The sequence below is a fragment of the Marmota marmota genome, unplaced genomic scaffold (genome assembly GCF_001458135.2).
Source record: "Marmota marmota marmota unplaced genomic scaffold, marMar, whole genome shotgun sequence".
NCBI lineage: Eukaryota > Metazoa > Chordata > Mammalia > Rodentia > Sciuridae > Marmota > Marmota marmota.
Window position 1 is genome coordinate 25,274,441 of NW_026000005.1, and position 27,395 is coordinate 25,301,835.

General features: G+C 38.9%; 1 protein-coding gene and 1 pseudogene across 4 annotated transcripts in view; both read right to left on the reverse strand.

The window, feature by feature from the left end:
* Cmklr2 (chemerin chemokine-like receptor 2) overlaps positions 1 to 27,395 on the reverse strand; it is a 68,721-nt gene that overhangs the window by 36,715 nt on the left and 4,611 nt on the right. For 3 of the 4 annotated variants that reach the window (XM_048808396.1, XM_048808395.1, XM_048808398.1), the window contains exons 1-2: positions 4,661 to 4,873; positions 1,311 to 1,461 (exon numbers count right to left, since the gene is read on the reverse strand). The gene's annotated coding sequence lies outside the window, so the exon portion shown is untranslated. Of the gene's footprint in view, positions 1 to 1,310; positions 1,462 to 4,660; positions 4,874 to 27,395 lie in introns of those variants that run through there. The other variant, XM_048808397.1, reaches the window with a different exon arrangement.
* On the reverse strand, positions 15,359 to 16,017 carry LOC107138372 (annotated as a pseudogene).

Consider the following 27,395-nt stretch of genomic DNA (forward strand, 5'->3'; position numbering starts at 1 on the left):
CTTCTGCTGCTGGCTCACTACCGCACTTCCCTGAGTGGCCTGTGTGGTGCTGTGCCTCCTGTGTCTTGGGGACCCTGCATATAATGAAACACTTTCTTCTTCCTGGCAATTTTTTTTGCGTATGTGTCCTACCATACCTGGTCAGATCAATCCCAGGGGATGTGATCAGAACAGCTCTGAGCAGCGAGCACAGAGATGATGATCCTCCAGTGGCGCTGGGCTTAGTAAGCCTCCACTGATACTGGCCACTACCTGAGAGGGCACTCCTGGTGTGCTGCTCTTGTTGCTTGTTTTTTTTTTTTTTTTTTTTTGTCGGGTACTGCCCTGCTTTCCCAGCTTTCAACTGGGGAGCTGGAAGAGCTGAGCCCTCCGTTAGCTACAGAGTGGCAGGCTCCATATGGGACATGGCACAGTCCCAGCTGCATAGAGTGCTGTGTATGGGACCAGGCACAAGTCCCATTTGTGTAGAGCCCTCCTACAGTGTGACACTCCATCACACGGTGCACATGGTGTCACAAAGTGTTTTAACACAAGAGTAATGGGGTACACAGTACCCACCCAGAGTTACAAGATGAGAAGACAGGGGCATAGAGTAGGAGGAGACAGGGACATAAGGTTCCCCAAAGAGTTCCAAGACAGAAGAGTGGTGAGTAAAACCTAGGTATCAATTCTAAAGGGTAATTGATAACGAAATGTCAAAAATTGCAGGAAGAACAAAGAAATGGGAGAGTAAATCAACCAGAAGCTGTTAATCTTTCAAAAGGGGTAGGCGGCGGGTGGGTGTGGAAAGCACACAAAGTCAGTGTAAAAAGTTTTTTCTACCATGTAACCTAAAAAAGGTAATGCAAGTTTCCATCTCTGAGTTCCGTTTCTCCTAGTTGTTCTATAGTGAGCTTTCCACAACTGATGTTTGACTAAGGATTACAACTACTTAAAACCCAAGTTTATGAGTTGTGAGTTGTTATTATCTCAGTAAGAGCTGAGAAAATTACTGAACATTCTTTGTACTGCCACCCCCACCCCAGCAATCATCTTCTTTTTTTTTTCTTTTTTCTTTTTTCTGTCTTTTAATGTTTTAGGATTCATCAGCACTGTAGTCAGTCCTGTATGATCCGTCCTCAACACTTTTTGGCAAGACCAAAAATACAAATTTGCAGACAGAGCATTTTGTAAACTATCAGGAGTCCTTTCCTTTTTTGTCATTTGATAGTGAGTCAGAATGCTGTTTTGTAAATAAATCATTTGCAGGAATCCTCATCAGGTCAGCTACATTTGTGTCAGTTTGGGAAAACAAACATGAAAGCACTTACCAGTTAATGTTGTGAGGAAAGAAGCTTTTGTGATGCCTGGGTGTAACCTCCGGGCTCCAGAATGAAATGGAGGGTGGTTTTCTGAACCGCTAAGTCGTACACTCTTTTTCCAGCCTCCTCATGCCGCTTTTATCTGGCTTTTCAAATGACACTGTAGAAAAGAATGATGTTGGATTTTGAATGTGGTTCTTCCCTTCCTCCACCGCCCTTCATAAAAAATTCATCATGTATTCCAGGAAAAAAAGTAAGCAGTGGACATACTGTACAAATTAATTATTTTGCTTAGCATGTTTGTGTAACAGGTTTGTTTCATGATTGGAAACCATCGCTATTAGCTGCCCTGCTGCAGGCTGGAAAAGCAGGGATTTGAAGCCTCCCCCCTCCCCCTTCCCTCCTTTGTCTGGGTAGGCTTTTGCTTATGAAAAGTCAAGTTACATTAGCAGCAGTGGAATGAAAAGAAGCCTTAAATTGTCAAAGGGGAGTTGTTCAGTGCGCTGGGTTTTAGGTGCTCCGACAGTGAAGAAATGAAATCACATATTAGTTAATTGGACATTTTAATTTTTGATTTCTTTTACACAGATACATTGAGAGAGAACTTTACTAACACTGAGGAAATTAAAGTTTGATTTTTATCCCTTGTCACCCACGTTCTGTGGCCCTGGCAAATGTTGACACATCCATGTACCTGAGGCAAGACTCAGAATTCTGAAAGTTGAGGGATGAGAAGTCTGGGTACTTAGCGAGCCTGCAGAACTATCTTGATTTTTGTAAGGTTAATATCAACTTCACGATGTGATATTTGAAACTGAACATTGTTAGGCCGTAAAAAGGTCAGCTGCCAGAGAAGCACAAGATTTTGTTTTTGCCTAAAAATTCTACAGCAGTAATTCTCATGGTGGGGGTTGGGAGATGGGGGTGAATGCACTTTTTCAAACTAAAAGTATCCCATTGCCCTGCAGGATGTATGCGCTCTCACTCTTGCCCCTGGGGAGTTCCTTGATTCAACAGAGATAAACACTATTAATAGTCTCTGAGGATCGATGTGGTCAGTGAAGGGGGTAGTTAGGTCTGTCTGCTGGTTCCACTCCTTTGCATCAGCATTATTAATATTTATTAATAGTTCTATGTTTTGTAACTACACAAAAGCACAATTTCATCCACAAAAGGCAATTTTAAAGAGGATTTCAAAATGTTTGGTTATTTAACATGGTTTGCGGGGTTTTTTTCTTTTTTTTTTTTTTTTCTCCTTTTTGGTGATAGTGCAGGAAGCACCAAGTAACAAAGAACAGAGAAAGCATAAAAGAAATGACATGTATTGTGAAGCATAGTTTAAGCATAGTACATGTGGAAACCCAAGAATTTGCATGCATTCTTATTTTGATGTGTAGCCACTACCCAAAACAACAGAGTTGAAAGGTGCTTATTTAGTTTTGAAATTAGCCCACAAATTAGGCACTGTGATGCACACAACCTGTAATCCCAAGAGCTCAGGAGCCTGAGGTAGGAGGATTGCAGGCTCCAGGTCAGCCTCAGCAATTTAAAAAGAAACCCTGTCTCAAAATAAAAAAATAAAAAGGACGGGGATGTGGCTAGTAATCCCTGGGTTCAATTGCTGGTACTGGGGATGGGGGAGAAAGAAAAGAAATTAGCCTGTGAAAAAATAAATAAATGGAACAGCACATAAAAATCTCTCTGCTGGTGTGCACTCCAGTTTGCTGTAAGTTTGAAGAGCTCTCCTGAACAGTCAGTCATTAAGCATGATTTGCAGTTGATCAGTTGTGCAAAAGTAGCTGAGGCCTCAGGTGTACTAGAGATAACCTATCTACCACCCCAAATATTAAGGATGCAATAATCATGAGCCAAGTTGTTTGGGACATTGGTTATCTGGTAACTCAAGTTAAATGGAACTCTGTTAAGAGAACCTCTACCCTAAGTGGTAGAGTTGGAGTTTAATGTCAGGCTTTCTGACTCCAGAAACTGTTCTCTTAAGAGGCTTACCCTTTGAGTTCTCCATCCCCTTGCTGGAAGAGATGTTTACAAAACTGAACGAATAGAAGGAAGGGATAGCAGTAACTTCTACAGGATAAAGGATTTTATGATAGCTTCACCTCTTTTTAAATCATTTGAGTTCTGAAGCCTGTTATGGTTAGTATTGCAAGTTATTTGAAAGCATGTTTGCATGTGCAGGACCAACTGTGCTCAGGGAAATTCTATCATAATATTTTGGGGAACAGGATCTCCCATTCCATAAAGATAGTTTTTCTCCACTGATGTTTGAAATCTCACTATTAGAGAATTGTTTTTTAGAATACACTGCAAAATTTGTATTATACACTGCAAGATTTGTATTAACCTGTGAAGCTTTAAAAGTTAGAACAAGATGGACTATTTTTAAATGGATTATCCCCTCCCCCCCCCAACCCCACCAGGAAAAAACAGGGTCTGCAACTTGGCTTTTGATATGACAAAGGAGATCACTGTTCTTTCTCACATTTGATGTTAAAATAGCATACTTGCCCCAAACACTCTGATCGGACTTTCAGAAATAGACATTTGGGAGAATACACTTGGTCATGTTAGTTTTTGTTAATGGTCATGTCTAATCTTGCTATTGTTGTTTGAAAAAAAAAAAATCAGACCAGAACATAAGCACTGGAAAAGAGATATACAAAGGGACATTTTCTCTCAAAAAAGTTGATTTGTGAAGAATGGAAAGTCACTTTCAAATTCTTCCCTCTTGTCATAAGGGGAGATAACTATCTTATTGTATAAGAGCCCTTCTTGGGCTTGATTCTTCAAGGTGGGCAGGGCGAGAGATTAGCTTTGGGGGCCTTTATTTGGTTGCACAGTGAGGCTGGAACCTTGTAAAGCTTTTCCCAGGGATGGAAATGGATTCACAGTTGCAGACTCAGTGGCCCTGGGGGTTCACAGCGAGAAGCCATGGCAACCCTGCCATAAAGGGGCGTTTCACTTAAAGCAGAAAATTCTTAAAGGCTGCTGAGGACAAAGCCTTATCCGAATTCCTGCTTTTAATTCTGTATTACCCCCTGCAGCAATTGAGCCTTGAGGATATTGGGGCGGGGGTAGGGTGGGGTGTCTGTTAGAAGACAGCCTCTACATCTTTTTCACCAAGATACACGAAGCTCTGATTCCCTGCGGAAATGTGGAGAACAGCTTCTATTTTTCTCTCTAATTTGAATAAACCTTCACTTTTAATATGCCAAATGCCAATTCGAATGAGATTCAGATAAAAGGATTTAGTTTGGCTTTCTTACCTACAGTCTACTGACTCACATGCCTGGGGGTGGTAGAGTAGGAGGGTGAAGCTTTGGGGGGCAAAAAACACTCACCTCTCCAAACGTGCCTGTTCCTGCTTCGGGGGCAGGGCAGCTTGCAGCCTAGTCCTGGGGCTCTGGGCTCCAAATCCTTGAGGTTTAATGATTTCTCTGAGAGAACTGGTCGCAGCTGCCCTGAGTGGAGGAAGAAGTATTTCCTCCCTTTCTAACCAAGGGAGGTAAATACTCTTTTAACTTATTGCCCTGGAAAAGGAAATGTGGTTTGCCAGTGGTTAAATAAATCTGTTGTACATCAGTTAGTCAGCAGGCATCTTGGTGACACCATCCTTGGCCCTGAATCAAGAGTAAGGACTGCTCTGGGAGTTCAGGCCATTCCCAGCTACCTACCCTAATTATGCTACTTTTCTTGTTAAACTGCACATAATTTTGTATCCGATATAAATTTATCTGAATTTTTCTGAGACATCACATTTTAGGAAAGGAAAAAGATCCGAGAAGAAAGCTTATTTTTCTCAACCTCTTTAAACTGGTTCAGCTGCTAGTTTTGCATTTTTTATTAGGGAATTAGTAACCTGGGGACGAACTGCAGCTGTAGATGTATTTTGTTTGTTCTGCAGTGTTTTCTAGAATTTGAATTAACTTCCAACCTTCCAACATTTAAAAATCAAGGATTCCCCGCCCCCCCCTTCTTTCTGTGTTTCAGGGAATTGAACCTAGAGCCTCCCACATGCTAGGCAAGTGCTGTATAACTGAGCCACATCCATTCCCCAAATCCACTCTTAAATTGCCATCTAGATTATCAACTCCTCAACAAATTTAGCAGGTCTGGGTACACTGGGCTCCTGTCCTGGCAAGGATATGGTTGGAAGTAGCAGAACAGTGGCCCTTCCCCATGTCACCTGCCCACTTTGGGCTGGGCATTGTTTACCAGCACCATGTCTTTCCCCCTGCCGTGCTCACTCATGGACCACCATCTGGATCCTCTAACAGTTTACATTTTCCACACTTGTGTCCTTTTCTAATTCTTTTCCAGTGAATTTGTTCCATTTAAGAAATTCAAGTACACAGATAAGTCATTAGGTGTTCATTTTTATTACTTAAGAAATTTTAGGTTTTAGCTTTGTTCATTTAAGAAAATGATTCCTGTCGGATGCGGTAGCACAGGCCTATAATCCCAGAGGTTTGGGAGACTGAGACAGGAGGATCACAAATTCAAAGCCAGCCTCAGCAACTGTAAGGTGTTAAGCATCTCAGTGAGACCCTGTCTCTAAATAAAATAAAAAATAGGGCTGGGGATATGGCTCAATGGCTGAGTATCCCTGAGTTCAATTAAAAAAAAAAAAGAAAAGAAAGAAAGAAAGAAAAGAAAAGAAAAATAAAAATGATTTCTTAATGTTTTCCTAACAAAACGTAAATGCATTATAAAATATGACAAAATTAACAAAACCAACTTTAAGAAGTTAAACTATGGAACAGTGGTATACCAAAGGAAGTAAGTAGTCCATCCAGGTGGAGATATGGAGATAAAAGGATAAAAGGATGTCCACTTGATGGAGGGAATTTCTTCCTCCCTCCCTCCCTTCCTTCCTCCCTTCCTTCCCGCTGAGCCACATCCCCAGCCCATTTATTTTGAGACAGGGTCTCACTAGATTGCCCAGACTGGCCTTGAATTTGCAATCTGCCTGCCTCCTGAGAGGTTGGGATTAGAGGCATGTGCCACCACACCCAGCTTGTAGGGGATTTAAAAGCAATAATAAAAACAGCTAAAGTCCTGCTTTTGATCATCACCATGTTTCAACATTTCTGAACATGATGTGATGAAAAACTCCTCCCTTCAAAGATATTTTGTTGGTTTAAATTCTGACCAAGTGCTTGATTATTGGGAATTTTAATTTTATGTGTAATTTATTTTTAATAGACATTTTATAAAAAGTTGATTTTTCTTATTTTGAAAATATTTTGAAAAATATTTCTTATTTTGTTACTTATTTGTTGGTAGACAATGCCTTTAAAAATTTTTTTTTCTGTAGTTGTAGATGGACAGATGCCTTTATTTTATTTATTTTTTTATGTGGTGCTAAGTATTGAACCCAATGTCTCACATGTGCTAGGCAAGTGATCTGCCATTGAGCTACAACCCCAGCTCCTAGACAATGCCTTTTACATTGAATATTATTGACAATACTCTGAGTCACAGAGTTGCCCCTGTGCCTTACATTGACTTAGCTAGGTTTCCTTCAAATTCAAGTTGATAAGCATTCCAGATCTTAGATGTAGTTTGTCTTCCCACTGTGATGCTACATATGCCTGCATTTACCAAAAAGGTTTAAAATACAAAGTGATTGCACCATCACCATAAAGATGAAGAAACAGAGTCAGGATTGGAGGTACATGCCTGTAATCCTAGTGACTCAGGAAGACGAGGCAGGAGGATGTCAAGTCCGAGCAATTTAACGGGGAGACCCTCGGCAACTTAGTAAGACCTAGTCTCAAAATAAAAAAAATAAAAAGGACTGGGAATGTAGGTATGTAAAGTACCCCTGGTGCCTAGTACCCCCTCCAAAAGAGATGAAAAACAGGATTTCAGGGATTTCCTCTTCTTTATTCCATGTTATCACTTGGGGTTTTTAGTTTTTAAAATTTAAGAGTGAAACAAGGGAGTGCTGCAAGTTGTACTATTTTTTATTTCACAAATGTAAATTTTAGTCCACAGATGCATTTTTAATTTTTTTTCTACTGAATGTGGGTGATATTTTTAAGATTTAAAATCATTTTTGTTAATGATCTGTTTCAAAACTAAAGATTGAATCAGGGAGTAAAAACATAGCAATGATGTAATTAGTACTTGATAAAATGTACCTTCTGCAGACATTTCATTCACTTTTTAAAAATTCAGTTATTAATTGCTAAGCAGTTATTTGCATAGAATATTATTATAGCATTGTGTAACAAAGTGGTCTATAATCAAATTGTTAGATATAAAAATTGGTTAGAGAAATAAATAGTCTTTTCCACCACTCCCCCAAACCTGACCTCAACCTTGCAGTCCTCCTGCTTCAATATCCTGAGGAGCTGGGATTACAGGCATGTGCCACTGTACTTTGACTTTTTTTGTGCTGGAGATATATATTACTTATTTATTTTTATTTTCTGGAATCATTATATATATTTGAAATTCAGGAAAATAAAGTATCTTTTTGTGTGTGTAGTACTGGGGATTGTACCCAATATCTCACACATGTTAGGCAAGAGCCTATCACATCCTCAATCTTTGCTATTTCTTAATTGCCTTTAACTCAAAATAATCCTTACGTAAAAGTTTCATGTTTGGGAGTGGTATATTCTGACCCACTTCATGATTTCAGCAAGATATGTTCAGGTTCACTGGATTTATTCTATGTGTTGCAGCCCTCTGAACTGAATATTTTTAAGTTTACTTTTTTGAAATATATATATTTTATTTTTTCATTGCAGGTGGGCATAAAAGCTTTATTTCATTTTTATGCAGTGCTGAGGTTTGAACCCAGTGCCTCCCATGTGCTAGGTGAGCGCTCTACCACCAAGCCACAGCCCCAGCCCCAAGTTTACTTTTTTTAAACACCATAGTTAAAAAAAAAAGACATAAATGTTACCATCTTAACCATTTTTAAATGTACAGTTCAGTAATTCAGCATTCACATTATCATGAAACAGATCTTTACAACTTTTTCCCTTGCCAATCTGATACCCTGTGCTTGTTAAACTACTTCCTGAATATTTAAAAGCTTTCCACTGATGCATTAGGCTGTGGAGAGACCCAGGGCTGGCCAGCCATCTAATGGAGGGGAGTGTGGGATTGAAGGCACAGTGGCAATGCAGATAGAGGGTACAAACTGGTTCTGATGAGGTAGTCTGATTTGTCTGGAATGGCAGAGGTTCAGGTGCAGTTCCTGTGGCCCAGGACATTACTTTTACCAGACTTTGAAGATTCTGGGTATCTTTAAACTGAAAGTGTGCATGGAAAGACACATTAGCTGTTTTTAGCCTTATTGTTCTGCGATCAATATTGTGCCATCAAAGCACCACTACCCATCCGTCCATCCACACACTGAAAGTAGCTTTTAAAATAACTTTTTTTTTTCAGAGCTGGGGGTATAGCTGTGCAGTAGAGCATCTGCCTAACATGTCCAAGGCCCTGGGTTCAATCCCCAGCACTGGAAAAAAAAAGAAAAGAAAATCATAACCCTTTTTAATTATAACAGTTGCATATTTATCATAGAACATTTAGGAAACAAAAAAGGGATGGATTTCAGGTCTGGTGATGTGTGTCTATTATCTGAGCTGCTTGGGAGACTGAGGTGGGAGGATCACTTGAGCTCACGAATTTGAGATCAGCCTGAGCAACACAGTGAGACACTATCTCAAAACAAACATAAAATAACAATTAAAATCATTCTAAACTCCACCATTATAGAAACCAGTCTTGATATTTTGGTATATTTCTATACTTTAAAAATATTTAGCTGAGCATGGTGGTGTAACCTGTAACCCCAGCATCTCGAAAGGCTGAGGCAGGAGGATTGTGAATTCAAAACCAGCTTCAGCAATTTAGCAAGGCCCTAAGCAACTCAGTTATACCCTTTCTCTAAATAAAATACAAAATAGGACTGTGGGTGTGGCTCAGTGGTCCAGTGCCCCTGAGTTCAATCCCCAGTACTCCCCCATTCCCTGCAAAAAAAAAAAAAAAAAAAAAATTAGGTGAGATTAAGCTGAACATGGAATTTTATTTATTTATTTTTAATATATTTTTTAGATGTTCTCCATTTATTTATTTATTTATTTATTTATATGCTGTGCTGAGAATTGAACCCAGTGCCTCACACATACTAGGTAAGCGCACTACCATTGAGCTACAACCCCAGCCCCTGAACATGGAATTTTATAACCTACCAATTTTACTTACACCTAGAGTATTTTTCATGTCAGTATACTCAAAAATATGCTTTTAAAGACTGTATAATATTACTCTCAACAGATTTTCTTCAAGGCATTTTAAAAAGAGGCAAATTTATTGCTCCCCAAGAACACAAAAGTTTGGTGCTATCAAACTAGGCTTCTCAGCAATTACCAGTCCATCTTATACTGAAATAAAGTATTATCAAGTTGTATCCTAAAGGATAAACACATTTTAAGAAATGTTAAAGTCAAATACAAAATTCTAGCACAGGCTGCAATTTAGGCAAAATAGAAACAGAATCTGGTATTATCTGTCAACAAACAATTTAGCAAGATTTTCCATAAAATTAAATAATGACGTGATGTGTGTTATCCAGTGTACTTGTAGCAGTGTAATTACAATAATGAGACATATTTAATATAACAAGACTCTATTTTTTAAAAATGTTGTCATGTCAGGCATGCTACTTGGTTTTTCCCTGTTACTGAGTTATTTAATATTTCCCATTTAAGTTTTACGAGATTCAGGAAGGAAGATGAGAAGAAATTTTTGTTGAATTATAAGACATATGGAAATGGAAAAATGAAAGCTTCTCTTGTATCCTCTAGAGAAGGTGAGCAGCAGAACTGTAAGTGTATAGCTTCAGTTGAAGTCCACAAGTCCTCACCAATGAACACAAATATATGACACCTTACAGCATAATAAAAAGAGCATACATGATATTTTATTTCCTTTCCTGTCATCCTAGATATCAAAAAGTGGCAATAATAATCATCAGGGAAATGCAAATCAAAACCACAATGGGATATCATCTTAACTGGTAAAAATGGCTATCAAAAAGACAAAGGGTTGGGGGGGGACATGAGCTATGAGGATGTGAAGAAAAGGAAACCCTTGCACACTGTTGGGAATGTAAATTAGTACAGCCATTATGGAAAACTGTGTGGATATTCCTCAAAAAAATTGAAATAGAACTACCATATGATCCAGCAGTCCTACTCTTAGGCATGTATCCAAAGGTAATGAAATCAGTATGTCAGAGAGACATCTGCACTCCCATGTTTACTGTAGCACTGTTCACTATAGCCAAGAAATGGAAACAACCTGAATGTCCATCAACTGATGAATGGATAAAGAAAATGAGGTACATTACACAGTGGAATACCATTCAGCCATTAAAAAAGGATGAAATTCTTTCATTTGTGACAACATAGATGGAACTGGAGATCATCATGTACGGTGAAATAAACCAGGCACAGAAAGACAAGTACTGACTGCATGATCTCACTTCTATGCAGAATCTAAAAAGTAGATCTCATAGCAGTTGAGAACAGAATGGTGGTTAACAGAGGTTGGGGAGAGTAGGAGGGAGGGAGGGGGACAAATTATCAGCTTATACTAAGGTATAGTTAGATAGACTAGCACTGGTGAGCTAGTGCCAATCATTAACATGATTATAGATAATGATAATGTTTCAAAAAGCTAGAAGAAAGGATTTTGAATTTTTTTTACCATAAATGATAAATGTTTGAGAAGATATGTATTTAACCTGATTTAAACACTGTCAAATAGGGCTGAGGCTGCAGCTCAGTGGCAGAGGCCTTGCCTGGCATGTATTGAGGCACAGGGTTTGATTCTTAAGCACCACATAAAAATAAACAAATAAAAGAAAAGGCATTCTGTCCCTCTACAACTACAAAAATATTTTTAATTCAAAATATTTATATGTATTGAAATGTCACATGATACTACATAAATATGTACCGTTTTTATGTTTTGTGTATTAGTTTAAAAGATGTTTTAAAAGACTGTTAGTGAATACACACACACACACACACACATATATATTTTTGGGGGGATGGGTTACGATTGATTGTCTTTGGGCTTTTAAAGCTCCTCTCCTTAGGGTAGGGTGTGATGGTGCACACCTGTAATCCAGCTACTTGGAAGTCCGAGACAGGAGAATTGCAAGTTTGAGGCCAGACTGCAATTTAGCATGACCTTGTCTCAAAATTTTAAAAAATGAAATAAAAAGGGCTGAGGAGGTAGCTTAGTGATAGGGCACACTTGGGCTCAATACCCAGAACAGTTGGGGGCGGGGAGTCTATAATCCTAAAGATTTCAACCTTGAAATTCTTGAGGCATTGAAGTGTAATGCCATCAACCTTCTACTTCCAAACATCTGGTTTCTGGAGAGATATATATGTCCTTATTCTTTCTCATAAAACCAAAATGCAATTTATTTACACCACAATATATTAAATCCCTTGAAAAATAATTACAACTTCATCATATAAGATTTTATTACCAAAAAAAAAAAAAAAAGTCTTGTTGGGTGAGGTAACCTGGGTATTTTTTTTTTTTAAAACAATGGAAACTTAACTGAGTGAAACCTCTACCTTACAGAGGTGCTGTAAGCTGGGAATGAAAAGAAAGCACATAAATCAGTTTGCCTAAATCATGCCCTTACACAAGTGATCACTCACTTCGTAGCTGTTAATTTAGGTCTACCGCCAAGGGAAGCAGGGAGTAGAGAACAGGGACAGTCATTTTTATAGTTCATCAAAACGAACTTGTTTGACAGATTCAGTGTTCAAGAGGATTTCAGCTCAAGAGTAATGGAGAGGGGCTGGGTGTGGCTCAGTGGTAGAGCACTTGCTTAGCATGTGTGAGGCACTGGGTTTGATTCTCAGCACTGCATATAAATAAATGAATAAAATAAAGGTCCACCAACATCTAAAGACATTAAAAAAAAAAAAAGAGTGATGGAGAAAGCAAAGCCTAAAGGAAAATCCGTAGATTTCTTGGGACTGGGAAGCACAAAAGATGTAGGCTTCTACTCGAAGACAGTGCCAGGTAGTACTTTGTAATCTTTTGCTGTTATGTTTCTGCAATTGAGAGAAGTTATATACTTGTACACTGTGCCCAAGTTCTGAACTGCATATGTTCTCATCCAATGCTCTGGCAGAATGTAGAACAGGGCAAAGCGGCTGTGACTGGTGCCCACAGCTTGACTCACCATCTCCTGATTTTCTGTCCCTATTTGCTATTGATACAATCAGTGTATCAGAGTGCAGAGTAGGAATGAGCTCAGTAGCTCCACCTGAAGTTTTTGAATGGTGAAAACATTGGCAAGGACCTTGCCTCAACTTGTAATATGAAGGTGACTAGTGATTAATAGAAAACTTTGAAACTTTCAGGTGGGCATCACTGCCAGCATGACATCTGAGTGAGGTCACTGTTCACATGCCAAGAAGGGTCTTTTATTGGTCTAATCTGTTTTAGCCTCATACTGGTTTTAGTTAAACTGTTAAAAAGCAATAAAATTGTCAACAGCTCCCAGATAAGGTATATGTATCTCTTCTAACATTTATTCTCCCTGGATTTAGGAGAGGCTTCTCTGAACATTGCTAGCAGTGTCCTGGATGTGCTGGTGTCACAGACATCCTGTTGTACAGCCACAGAGTCCTATGTGATGTGTAAAACAACAAAGGGTAAAATTACTGCTTTCCTGTAATTCTGCCCCACTTATCCAACAATGATTTAAATTTGAATTGGAAATATTATTGGTAACTACATTCAGAAATTATAAATGTTTGTTACAGTAAAAAATGAGGCAATCAACTCTATGTTGCATATAAGAGACACACCTAAATCAAAGAGGTTATGGTACATCTATGCAATGAAGTCTTTGCAAATGAAAAGGAATAAAGAATATCTTTATATACTATTTATGTACACTTTTCAACAAGATATATTGTAGCAAAAAAAGAGATGAGTTCAGAATGGTTACATGTGTTACTTTTTAGTAAGATAGAACATATGTATGTGTGTGTATTTATATAAAAATAAGTTAAAAGCTGGGCATGGCACTGTACTCCTGTATTTTTAGTTACTTGCAAGTCTGAGGCAGGAGGATCAGAAGTTTGAGGCTAGGCCGGGCTTTGTGACTATGTCCTGGTAAATAATTTTTATCCTTGTAGCTGTATTTGTTCTATATAATTAAAAGAACAAACATCAAATGAAGATGGCATTCCTTAAAAATTGAAAATAAACTGAAACTAATGAACCTAACTACATATCAAGTGCGAAGCAGATCCATAGAGAGAAAAAAATTACTTCAAGTGACTTTAAAATAGAGAATTTATCCTATATATCCTTGTGGAACAAAAGAATGGCAAAGAAATTGAAAACTTCAATTAGTAGTTGTTTTTAGTAGAAATATTGGTATTATTATTTTGAAACAGATTTATTGAAAAATACAGTGAAATTAAAGCTCATGTTAAAAATCATTCAGAATGAAGATATTCAGTGTAACAATAAAGGTATAATGTATGAAAATCAAAGAGGTTAAGCTAACACATTGTAATTTTAAATTTGAATTGGAATTATAAGAATGAGTTCAAAATTATTTTTCTCTTTTTAAAATGAACATTCCAGCCTGTAATCCCAGTGACGTGGGAGACTGAGGCAGGAGGATCACAAATTTGAGGCCAGCCTCAACTACCTACTGAAACACTATCTCAAAATAAAAAATTAAAAAGGGCTGGGAGTGTAGCTCAGAGGTAGACCACCCCTGGGTTCAATATCTACAACTGAAAAAAAAAAAAAGTACATTCTAGCTCTGTTCTTCAAGGCACTAAGGAGAAACAAAAAGCCAATATCAGTGAACACCAACAGTGGCTATATTATAGTCTCTAGATATCCATATTTTTCAAGAAGCTGTCATAGCTCCTTGGGAAAATGACAGCAAATATACAATTGTATCCAGTTATTATATGAGGTCAGTACTCTTCCGCTATAGGTTTAATCAAAAGGGCAAAAGAGCTATCCCCAAGGGTCTTCCTCTGGTCTGAAAAGAACATTTTGGACAGAGACCAAGATAAATAATTACTGTAACCCATCAGATATTTAAAAGCTCTGAGTTCATAATGGTGTTTAAGGAAAAACTCATTGGTCACGATTTGGAAGTTGTTAGGGCATCATTGCTCACTTAGTCTCATTACCCTGGTAATAAGGAAAGAATTAAGTATCTTCCCTGAATTTTCTGAACCACTGTATTACAGGATAACCAAATAATTTAGAAAGGAGAGTTCTTTATTATGTAAAAAGTCTGCCTAATAATCATAGAGAAAATGATGAACTTAGAAAATCAGCATATTGCAATCCTTTAGGACATAATAATGGATGTTCAGTAGGTGCAAAAATAATTAGATTAAAGGTTGATGGGGGAACTTGACATTGAGGAATTAGGTTGTTATTACCTGAACCCCCTGATCAATCTTAGTATCATTGAAAGTGGATGACCAGAGATTCTATGCCTCTTTGATTTGATATAATAGAAAGTGTACAGCATTGCCCGCAAAATATTTTTGCCTAAAATAAGTTGAACCAATCTAATCAAGTCTCTAAATCTAACTATCACTTTTACAAGAAATGCAGGGGATGGAGGAAAAGTTAAATGACATTTTAGAGAAAGTGGCCAGTCATGTCCAAAATGTGAACATTCTAAATGATCAGTCATTCTTCAAAGGATCCCTGGTAATGAAAAGAGAGGGGAGGGACTGTTACAAAATAACAGAAATTTAAGGGACATTATAACTGGTACAATATATAGATTTTGTTGTTGTTGTTGTTGGTTGTTTGGTAGTGGTGCTGGGGTTGGAACCCAGGGCCTTGTGCATGTGAGGCAAGCACTCTACCAACTGAACTATATCCCCAGCCCTGATGTATAGATTTTGTTTGAATCTTGAATGCCTTTGAGATAATCCAAGAAAATTTGGGGGAGGATTTTTTGTTTTGTCTTTGTTTGTTTGTTTGGTTCCCAAGTTTTATTCAAGAACTTATACAAAATATTCCAGATAAGAGTTTGAGTCCTCATCTTCCTCCTCTTTCTCCTCTTCATCCTGGTTAGTCTGGAGGTAACATAATGTGTAACTCTCTTTGTTGCTAGCAACTACATACAACTAGTCATGTAGATTATTCTTCAAATATTTTTTGCTGAGATATTTCAAATATATTTTAGAAAAAAATGACCTCAGATGTTATAGTGATCTTGCTTTTTCTCCTTTGGATGGTCACAACCCCTCCCACCAAGATTCCCAGCTTTTCTGTTCTGTTTGATTCTCTCTTGGAGAAACTCCTCAAAATTGGCAGCATCCACAATATCTTGTTGTATAGGGTGGTGCCAATCAAGGTGGAACTTCAGATCCCACTTTTTTGGGGGGAGGGGGTGGTACCAGGGATTCAACTCAGGGGCACTCGACCACTGAGCCACATCCCCAGCCCTATTTTGTATTTTATTAGAGACAGGGTCTCACTGAGTTGCTTAGCGCCTTGCTAAATTGCTGAGGCTGGCTTTGAACTTGCCTCCTGCCTCTGCCCCCTGAAATGCTGGATTACAGGTATGGGCCACTGTGCCTGGCACTTTTTTTTTTTTGGTCCTCCTTTGCAACAGCTTTTTCATAGGTGCCATGGTGGCTGCAGAGCCAGCAGAAAGGGAGGTGGGTTCAACCTGTGAATGTGTGTTGCCAGGGATCCAACCCAGGACCTTGTTCATGCTGAGCAAATGTCTACCATTGACCCTCAGCTCCCAGGGAAATTTTATTACTGGATATTAAATGACATAAATAAAGGAGTCCTTATTCATTTTGTCAGATGTAATAATGGAAAGATGTTTATGTTTTTTAAAAAAATTCTTGTTAACAAACACAGAAGTATTTATGGCTTTAATCATAATGATACCTGGTTTTAAAAATAATCGAGTGTCCTAATGCTAAACAAAAAAGTATTAAAGAATGGTACAGCTGTCAGACTGAAGTCCTTCAGAGATGACCAGTAGAGTAGAAAGGGAAAAGTATTTCTTGGTTTAAGCAACAAGGAAGTCATTGGTGACCTTAGTAAGGGCATCTGCAGTTGAATTGTTAAGAAGGATGCCAGAACAAACGGTTTGAGCAGTCATTAGAGGAAAGCGGGTAGACAAATGGAGACACTGAATATGTTTAAAGAGCTAGAGAGATACTAATAGAAATAGTAATAGTAACTAGAGGGATTTGGAAAAGGTTGGCTTGCTGACTCCCTGCCCCCCCTCAATGGAAAGAGATCCCATGGGGAAGGAAGATGCCTGTTCCTTTTATTAAATTTTCAGAATTCAGTCAATAACACTGTATTCTTTCTCCTTGCCATTTCTCCTTGCCAGAGAGACAGGAGAGTTCTGCTCCCTCTCCCTGACTCCTGAAGTGAGTAAACGGGGGAGCACATCCCCTATCCAAGGTAAGATTAATGTGGAGTGAAATTGAGAATACGGGCTGGGGTTGTGGCTCAGCAATAGAGCACTCGCCTAGCACAAGTGAGGCACTGGGTTCGATCCTCAGCAACACATAAAAATAAATAAATAAAGTAAAGGTATTGTGTCCATCTACATATAATTAAAAAATAAATAAACAAATATTAAAAAAAAGAAAGAAAGTGAGAATAACTCTTGGTTGTTTTCAGCAACTGACATATTGGGATTGTTATTGCAACATAGCTTAGCCCATCTGATTTAGGGAGACTTTTTAATATTTATTCATTTATTTTTGGTGCCAAGGATTGAACCCAGTGCTGCTTAACCACTGAGCCATAGCCCTAGCCATTTATTTTTTAGTTATTTTTTTTTAATTTGTTAACTTTTATGTGGTGCTAAGGATCAAGCCCAGTGCCTCATACATGCTAGGTGAGCACTCTGCCACTGAGCTACAGTCCCAGCCCTGCAGTCCTTTTTTATTTTTATTTTTATTTTTTGAGAAAGGATCTCACTAAGTTGCTGAGGGCCTCATTAAGTTGCTGAGGTTGATCTTGAACTTGCAATCCGCCTGCCTCAGCCTCCCTGGTCACTGGGATTATAGGCATGCACCACCATACCCATCTATTTTTACTTTTTAAATTTTATTTTTGTACTGGGGATTGAAACTAGGGGCAATAGATCACCAAACTATATCCCCAGCCTCCCCAGCCCCACCTTTTTTTTTTTTTTTTAAACAGGGTCTTGTTAAATTGTGTAGTCTGACCTCAAATCTGCAAACCTTCTGTCTTGGTTCCCCGAGTTGCTGAGAATACAGGCAAGCACCACCATGTTCTACTGGGGATACTTTTTAATATAACAAAATGTAAAAGATATGTTTGTAATGGATTCCGACAGTAGCTTTCAATCAGCAAGACACTGGTGATAACCGATGTGGCCAAGTTAATGCCATCCAGTGTGTGTGTGTGTGTTCATTTCTGTGTCTCACAGTTCTTTGTGCCTCCTATGCAGAAAAGTGGGCTTTTGCCAGGAATGGCTGTGTTTGTTCTTTGAGTACCTGCATCTGTTCTTTCTGGTTAGGCCTCTGTTCTGTGTTTCCAGAAAAAGGTTTTTACTTATCTTTTCATAGGAATGAAAGTTAAAAATAGCTCCCCTTTAGGCAGGATCATGATGCCCGGCCCTTCCTTCCCAGTCAACATGATTTTCCTAGCAGTAGGTAGTCCAGGTTCCATCCCTAAAATTAGAGCAGGAAAGGCTGGGGCCAGTGTGACAACTGCATGATGAGATGCTCCAAACTTAGGGCTAAGTCTGTAGAGGATTAAGCACTCAAAGAATACTATGAAGGAAAGTTAAGTGGCTGGAAACTTTGACTCAGCCCAAGCCTGGGAACTCTTGAGAAGCTTGTATGATAGAATACTAAGGACTCCTTCCCCATCTTCAGGCGGGACAGGGAATTTATTCCCTGCCTTAACCTTGATGAGTTTGTTCTCTTGTTGCCGTTTCCCACTTAGCAGCTCTCCAGATTTCCCTCCGTGGAGCCTCACTGTGTGGGAATGTGATTAATTTGCCTATGGCCTAAAATCCTGGCCAGTGCTATAGAGGACTGGGCTTTGTCTTACAACTGTTTTCCACTGCACAGAAAAGCAGCTCTTCTGGCTCACTGTAGTGTCTGAGTGCTGGTGGAACTGCTAATACAGTGGTGTATTTCACTGAGGCAGCAATTAGCCAGCCACCTGAGGGCTGATGCCATCCACCCTTCCAGCAAGTTTATAGTAGGCATCTCTGCTCCATGCCCTAAACTTGGCTTATCCCATGATTCAGACTTACTTGGGCATGATCTGGAGGGCTGATGTGTACGAGGAGGTTGATCTTTTTGCATTAGAAGCCTCATGGAAAATAATTTTTTTTTTGTACTGGGACTTGAACCTGGGGGCGTTTAAACCACTGAGCCACATCCCCAACTCCTTTATTGTACTTTATTCAGAGAGAGGCTCTCACTGAGAACCTTAGCCTCGCTAAGTTGCCGAGGCTGGCTTTGAACTCTCAGTTCTCCTGCCTCAGCTTCCGGAGCTGCTGGGATTATAGGCGTGAGCCACTGTGCTGGCAAGAAATCATTTTAAGAGAGGAAGAATTGAAGTTCATAGGTTTGGTTCAAAGACATTGAGTGAGCAAGTATTGGGGACAAGAGAGGCAAAATTTTGAGGACAGTATCATAGTGTATGTTACTCAGCCTGCCCTCTGTGCCAGTTTCCTGATTGTACTCCTGAGTCCTAGAAGAATGAGCTTCAGTAAACATCAGCTAAAAATGGCAAGAGTTGTTCACTATTAACCTCTGTGAGTCAAGAAAAGGGCCAGAAGACGTTACTTGGATGCCTTGTCTGAAAGCACCCTGATCTTTCAGTATCTTGTCACCACTGTGTCCTACTCCCACTGACCCTTGTTTATCTCTCTTAGCTTTCTTGGCTATTCTCTTTTTCAGTGACTTACATTTGGGAACTCACTTTTGACGGTGTGGTTGCTTAGCAGGCTCTGGCACTGGATGCCATGGAGTGTGGCAAATGGAAGACGCTTCAGTGAAGCATTCGAGGTATCTGCCAGAGATAAGCAGCACCATTTGGGAGAAATTTGAGGGAGGACTGGGTGTCCCACAGCATGAGAATGAAATCTAGGCTCTCCTTTAATTTTTTAATATTTTTTGCAGTGTAGGGAACCCAGGGGAATGATTTTTCCCCTTGCCACTGAGCTACATCCCCATCCATTTTATTATTTAGTTTGAGACAGGATCTTACTGAGTTGCATGCCTCACTAAGTTGCAGAGGCTGGCATTGAACTTGCAGTCCTACTGCCTCAGGCTCCTGAGTCGCTGGATTACAGGGATGCACCACCATGCCGGGCTTTCTGTCTTCTTTCAGTGATGCCCCCCATGTAAGGTGTTTATACATGTGGCAGATTTGAGTGAATATTAAAAATCCCAGAAATTGTATCATAGCACCAATATTGCTCAGCCTCCACTGAAGAGTCTTTTTGTCTCACTACAGAACCACCTGTCCACTTTAAGGTCACCTACCAGTTTGGTGGCTAGTTATCAGGCACGCTGACCATATCTTACCTCAAGGCCCTAAGTGCTTCATTAAGGGCTTTCTGGAACTCCAGGCCAAGAGCAGGGAGTTTTAGTGCCTCAGTACCAGGCCTTACTGAGAAGGTCACAAATAGGTAGCTAAATAATCTACCTCCCAGGCTCCTAGTGGGACAATTCCATTACATGCGACACTGCTTCTCAGAGGGTCCCCAGCAAGAAGGAGCCATGGTTGCTCACAGCAGTAATCCTTCACTAATATCCTTCCCCACCTTTCACTTTCCCCACCCCCTCGCTTCTGTTTCCTAGCAACGCCTCCCAAACAAACTGCCTACACTGAAGCCCTTCCTTGGGGGCTGCTTTTTGAGAAAACTAAGATACCTACCCTCTTTTTTTTCCTGCGTTGCTACTGATTTAAATTCTTTGCCTTCTCTTAGTTTGTCAGGTCTTTCATCTTATAGGTGAAGTCTCATTAATGTCACTGCAAAAACAATGAACCACCTACTCTATATCATACAGTTTAGCAATACAAAAGAGCTGTATCTTTGAGATTTCAATCTTCCTTTTCCTCTCTTCACCACCAGCATCTGTTTACAGATGGAGAGAGTGAAGAAATTTCTTGCCCCTTCATGTGAATTGTACATATGCTATGGCCCCCTGGAAGGCAGAAGTGACTGGTTCTAAGTACATTTGCTTCCATCCAAAAGGATATTTTCCTCTGCTGTTGAGCAGGAAGTGGGCACAGTGATGCGATGAATTTACTCATAGAATAAAGCAGAAAGGACATGAGGCCTCGAGACGGTGTGGTTGCTTAGCAGGCTCTGGCACTGGATGCCATGGAGTGTGGCAAATGGAAGACGCTTCAGTGAAGCATTCGAGGTATCTGCCAGAGATAAGCAGCACCATTTGGGAGAAATTTGAGGGAGGACTGGGTGTCCCACAGCATGAGAATGAAATCTAGGCTCTCCTTTAATTTTTTTATATTTTTTGCAGTGTAGGGAACCCAGGGCCTCATGTATGCTAAGCAAGCACTGTACCTCTGAGCTACACCCTCGGCCCCTAGGCTCTCCTTTTAGGTGATTTCTATTTTGATGATTTGTAACCTCCAGGCTTAATGTGGGCTGGAGAATGTGCATTATATTAAGATTACATTAAAGCTGGATTTAACCAAGTAGAGGCATATTAATATCTTCGTAGATAAGCCAGGCACAAAGGGATATTTCCCCATAAAGGGAAAGCCTGGTGGTGGACACTGTGTGAGACTGGAGAGTCTGTTATTTTTTTTAATTTGGGTAGAGTGAAGGATATTCTTTCTTTCTTTCTTTCTTTTTTCCCCCCAGTACTGAGGATAGAACCAAGGGCCTTATGCATGTTAGGTAAATGTTCTACCACTGAGATACAACCTCAGCCCAGTAGGGCTTCTTGACACATTGATGGAAGACTAGAATCTGAAGAGATGAATCTTAACTAAGAGCAGTTCACTAGAGAGATTATGTGACTCAGTTCTTTGGCAGAATGAAGTTCAGAGATAGCTGCTTTATGATCATATAGATTCTTAGAACCTTAGGATTCAGTGAAGCTCAAAGAAATAATGGTTATCACAGGGCCCTGCACATGTGATGCAAGTGCTATAACCACTGAGCTATATCCCCAGTTCCTTAATGAGTATGTTCTTAACTTAGGTACATAAATTCCCTAAAAGTGAATGTGCACTTTTTCTGGAGAATATATTTGTAGCTCTATCAAATTCTCAATAGGGTTTGGACTTCTCCCCCAAATTAAAGACTATGGTGTACTTTAAGAAGAGAAATGCCCCTGAGTCAAGTAAAGCTACCAACATGTAACCTCTGTCTTGTTGTTATTTGTGTGTGGATTTTTACTTAAAAAGATAAGAGAGAGAGAGAGAGAGAGAGAGAGAGAGAGAGAGAGAGAGAGAAAAGCAATGATTAGAAAGACCACAGCCACCACTGCTTCCATATTTAACCAGAGGAACATGATCACCAAACTCACATTCATGCTTTCACATGTGTGGGAAACATGGGTTTTGCACCCAGAAGGATTTGGGTTCAAGTTCCAGGTCTGCTATTTAATCATTGTATGACGGCGACCTAGGAACTTCACCTGGTTCAGCCTATTTTCCTTCTCTAAAATAAGAATCCTGCTTCATATGTTGCTGTATTAGAAAGAATGCATCTGGCCTCTTTGGAATTCCCTCTTTACTCTTGTGACCCTCTAATTTAGGACTTATGTAGGTTACTGTTTTGACTGGGGTTCATTTTTAAAGAACTGAATCTACTCAAGCTGGTTTAGAAAGGAGTCACAATTTGGAGGGCTAAAGAAACATTCTTAGGCTGAGTGCTTACGCTGCAGTCAAGCCACCAAGGGAACTGCTGCATATTCTATTTTCAGGAAGCCATTTGTTGAGTTGGGAAGTTGCCACAACAGTTGTTGGTCATGGTCATCCCACTACTGATCCAGTCAAGAGCCATCACGAGTAGAAACTGGCCTCCTCCACCACCACTTCAGAATCTGCCACAGCTGCTGCAGTCTACCCCGCCTCTAGGTGGCGGAGTGAGTGCCAAGAGCTGCTCACTCCTGCATGGGGAAGACTCTTCTTTCTATCGACCTTTTTAAAAATAGAAATAGGAGAGAGAGAGAGAGAAGGGGGGAAGGAGGGAAGGAGGGGGAGAGAGAGAAAGAGAGAGGGAGAGGGAGCGGGAGAGACTCCCACTTAATCATCTGATTTGAGGAACCCACATTACACCTAGAACTCTAGCTACAAAGTAGTCTGGTATAAGTGTGTGTGTGCGTGTGTGTGTGTGTGTGTGTGTGTGTGTGTGTTTAATCCTTCACTCCCTCCAATAGTAGAAAGCACACTAGAAAGAAATTAAAATGGCTAGGGTACATGCCCATAATCCCAGTGATTGGGGGGGCTGACACAGAAATGTAAGTTCGAGGCCATTTTTGACAATTTAGCAAGACCGTGTCTCAAGAATAAAACAAAAAGGGCTCAGATGTAGCTCAGTGGTAAAAGTGGCCCTGGATGCAATCCCAAGTACTGGAAAAAGAGAAAAGAGAGAGATTTCGATGGTATTGAGGGTTAATCTGCCATGTGCACTATAGTACCTTGCTTAAGTATTATTGTTATTATTGTTTTGTTTGTTTATTTGTAGTGGGACCCAGTACCTTTATTTTATTTGTTTATTTGTATGTGGTGACAGGGATTGAACCCAGTGCCTCATGCATACTAGGCAAGCTCTCTACCACTGAGCTACAACCCTGGCCCTTATTATTGGTTTTTATGATTTTTAAATTATAAAAGTAATACATGAGTGGAAGATAAGAACAAAACAAGTCTGTAGAGTAAAAAGGGAATGTTCCCTTAAACCCTCTCAGTTCTCACATTATTTCCCAGAGGAAATCACCGACTATTTTACTATTTGTCCAGTCTTTCTAATGTGCATGTACAGGAATACACACACATATCTAAGAATTTTAAAAAATACCAGTCTATAACTTTGCTTAGAAATCTTTCCATGTTAGAACATAAAGATCAAACAGTGATTGAGCAAAGGTACACACAAAGGGTACACATGGTGATTCTATTTATATAGAACTCTAGAAAATGCAAACTGATCTACAGTGTCAAAAAAAAAAAAACAGATCAGCAGGTACTTGGAGCCAAGGCACAGCGATGACTGGACTGCAGAAAGGCATGAGGAAACATTTCAGGGTGGTGGGAATGTTCTATAACTTAACAATGGTATTCCTGGTGTCAAAACTTATCTGTGTATAAAATTTTTAAAAAATATTTATTTCTTAGTTGATCATAATATCTTTATTTTATTTATTTATTTTTATGTGATGCTGAGAATCATACCCAGGGCCTCACACATGCTAGGCAAGCACTCTGCCACTGAGCCACAAAATTCTTTAAATTACTGTAGGTATTGTATATACAATATTCTTTGATGAAGTTGATAAAAAATTTTATACTAAAATAAAAGTAGTAAGACATTAGTTGAGTCTAAAAGAGTACATATGAGAGAGGTGGTGAAAATGAAAGTTAATGGGATAAATGCAATGCTGCAGCTTACATTTGCCCCCAGTAAGATCAAATAAAGTGCAACTGAGCAAGGCAAAAGATAATTTTACAAAGAAAAAAAAAATCAAACAGTGGTCAGGAAGCTTGCTGTAAAAAATTATATATATATATGTATATACATATATATATAATTTAAAAGTGTGAAAAATATTCTTAGTTGTGGGTCTTACAATCCAGGCTGTAGGCCAGATTTAGCCTATGGACCATCATTTGCTGACCTTTGATCTAATACTGGATAGTATTCCATGGTATGGATATATCACAATTTTATTTCGCCATTTTCTTACTGTAACCACTTAGATTCTTTATAGATTTTTTTTCTTCTTTTACAATTGTCGTATTTTATTTATTTTGCAGTACCAGGGACTGAACCCAGGGGTACTTTACCACTGAGCTACATCCCAGCCCTTTTTATTTTTTATTTTGAGGCAGGGTCTCACTAAGCTGGCCTAGAACTTGTGATCCTCCTGTCAGCCTCTGAATCACAGGGATTACAGGAAGGTGCCACCACACCTGCCAATTGCAGTGTTAGAGGAAAAAAACACTACTGTGTATTTCTCAGTGCATGTGAAAATTGTTGTACGTAAGTCTCAGAAATGGAATTTCTTGGTCAAAAGGTTCATTAAAGTTTCAAATACAGTGTCAATTTCCTCTCTAGGAAGTCGTTTCCAATTAGACTGGCACCAGTAGCATCTAAGAATACCTATTTTCTTCAGTCTTGCAGTCCTTAATACTTTTACTATTAGGGTTTTTAAATTTGATTAGCAATAAATAACACAGAAGGTGGAATATTCCTTTTCAGTAGTATATTTTATTTCATATTTTAAAGTAGATGGTGTGATGTCTCTAGTTATTCTTGCTCAAGATTATTCTGGTTATTCCATGTGTTTTGTGGGTCACATGAATTTTAGAATTTTTCTTTCTAATTTTGTGAGGAATGTCATTAGTATTTGGTAGAGAGTGCATTGAATTGATAGGTTGCTTTACGTAGAGGATTTCCTTTATTTCCTTATTTTTATTTATTTATTTTCTGTGATGCTGGAGATTTTCTCTCATTCTACTGATTACCTTTTCATTACCTTTGCAGTGCATAAAGCTTTTGGTTTGATACAGTTCCACTTGTTTATTTTTGCTTTCATTTTCTGTACATTTGTATCATATCCAAGAAATCATTGTCCAGGCTCTGATTCTCCTAGGAGTTTTGCAGTTTCAGGTCTTATATGTCTTATAGTTTCAGGTCTTACATTTAGTCCTTTTTAAAAAATATAGTAACACCTCATTTTTTATACCTTTATATATTTATTTTTGTGTGGTGCTGAGGATCAAACCCAGTACTTTACACATGCGAGGCAAGTGCTCTACCACTGAGCCACAACTGCAACCCCTTACATTTGGGTCTTTAAAACTATTTTGGGTTGATGTTTGTGTATGGTGTGTAGATAAGAGTCCAGATTCATTTTTAAATTTTTTTTTAGTTGTAGATATACACAATACCTTTATTTTTTATTTCTTTACTTTTTTGTGGTGCTTAGGATTGAACCCAGTACCTCACACATGCTAGGCAAGCCCCAGCCCCAGCCCCCAGATTCATTTTTATGCATGTGGATGTCCTGCTTTCCCGACACCTTTAGCGAAGGGTTTCAGGAAAACAGGCCATCCATTCCCTGCTGTGTATTTTTGGCATGTTTGTTGAAGATCAGTTGACTGCATATATATATATGAGCTTATAACTCATTTCTCAATTCTGTTCCATTGTTTATATGTCTGTCTTTATGCCAGTATTCTGAAATTTTAATTACTGTCACTTTGTAATATATTTTGAAATCAGGAAATGTGATGTCACTAACTTTGCACTTTGTTCTCAAGATTACTTTTACTATTTACATTACAGTCTTAGTAGTTTTCTTTTAAAAACATTTTTTTGTAGTTGTAGATGGACGGAAAATACCTTTATTTTATTTGTTTATTTTTATATGGTGCTGAGGATCAAACCCAGTGCCTCACACATGCTAGGCAAGCACTCTACCACTGAGTTATAACCCAAGCCCTATAGTCTTAGATTTTTTTTTTCCTATTTCTGTAAAAAAATACCTTTGTGAATCATAGAATTAATTCTGAAGATCTCTTGGGGTGGATATTTTGATACATTTTTGAACAATATTAAAGTCTTCTAATCCATAAATATGGGATATTTGTGTGTGTGTGTGTGTGTGTGTGTGAGAGAGAGAGAGAGAGAGAGAGAGAGAGAGAGAGAGAGACAGAGACAGAGACAGAGACAGAGACAGACAGGGAGACTGGGGATTGAACCTACGGGCTCTTTATACACCCTTAGTCCTTTTTATTTTTTAAGACAGGGTCTTGCCGAGTTGCAAAGGCTGGCCTTAAACTTGCAATCTTTCTTCCTCAGCCTCCTGATTAGCTGAGATTGCAAATATGGCTTATTTTTACCTTCTTTTATCAGTAATTTGTATCTTTCACTTCCTTGGTTAAATTTGTGACTAAGGGTTTCTTTCTTTTTTTTTTTTTTTGTATACTATTGTAAATGGAAATGTTTTTCTTTTGGGATAGTTTCTGGTTGTTGTTTTTCCATTACTATAACAAATACCTGATATAAATCAATATAAAAAGAGGAAAGATTTATTTTGATTCATAGTTTTGGAGGTTTCTGTTTCTGTTGCTTTTGGACCCATGGCAATGTAAGTCCATCCTAGTGGGAGCATATGGTAGAAAAAGCTGCTTTACCTCCTGGCATTTGGGAAGCAAAGAGAGAGAGAGGAAGAGACCAGTATCCTATAATCCTTTTCAAGGACATGCGACCAACAACCTAAGTCCTTCTGCTAGGCCGCACCTCTTTAAAGTTCTGCCACCTTCCAATAGTACCACAGGTTGGGACCAAGCCTTTAACCCATGGGCCTTTAGGGGACATTCCTGATACAAACTATAGCATTAGTATATAGAAATACATCTGATTTTTGTATGTTGATTTTTGTACTCTGAAACATTACTGAAGTTTTTTATTATAACAGTTTTTTAGTGGAATCTTTCTTTTAAAGTTCTCTACATGTAAGGTAGTATCATCTGCAAACATTTCTTTTCTGTTCTTGAGGATTTCTTTTATTTCTTTTCTATCTCTTTTTCTTCTTTTGTCTAATTGCTATGGCTGAAATGTGCATCCTTGCCTTGTTCCTGATCTTAAAGGAAAAACTTTCAGTTTGTTACCATTGATGTTAGCTGTGTGCTCTTCATATGTGGTCTTCATGATGTTGAAGTGAATACTTTATGTATTCAGTTGGTTGAGAGTTTTTATCATAAAAGGGTGTTGAATGTTGTCAAATGTTCTTTTTGCATCTGGTCAGATGATCATGTGATTTTTATCTTTCATTCTGATAA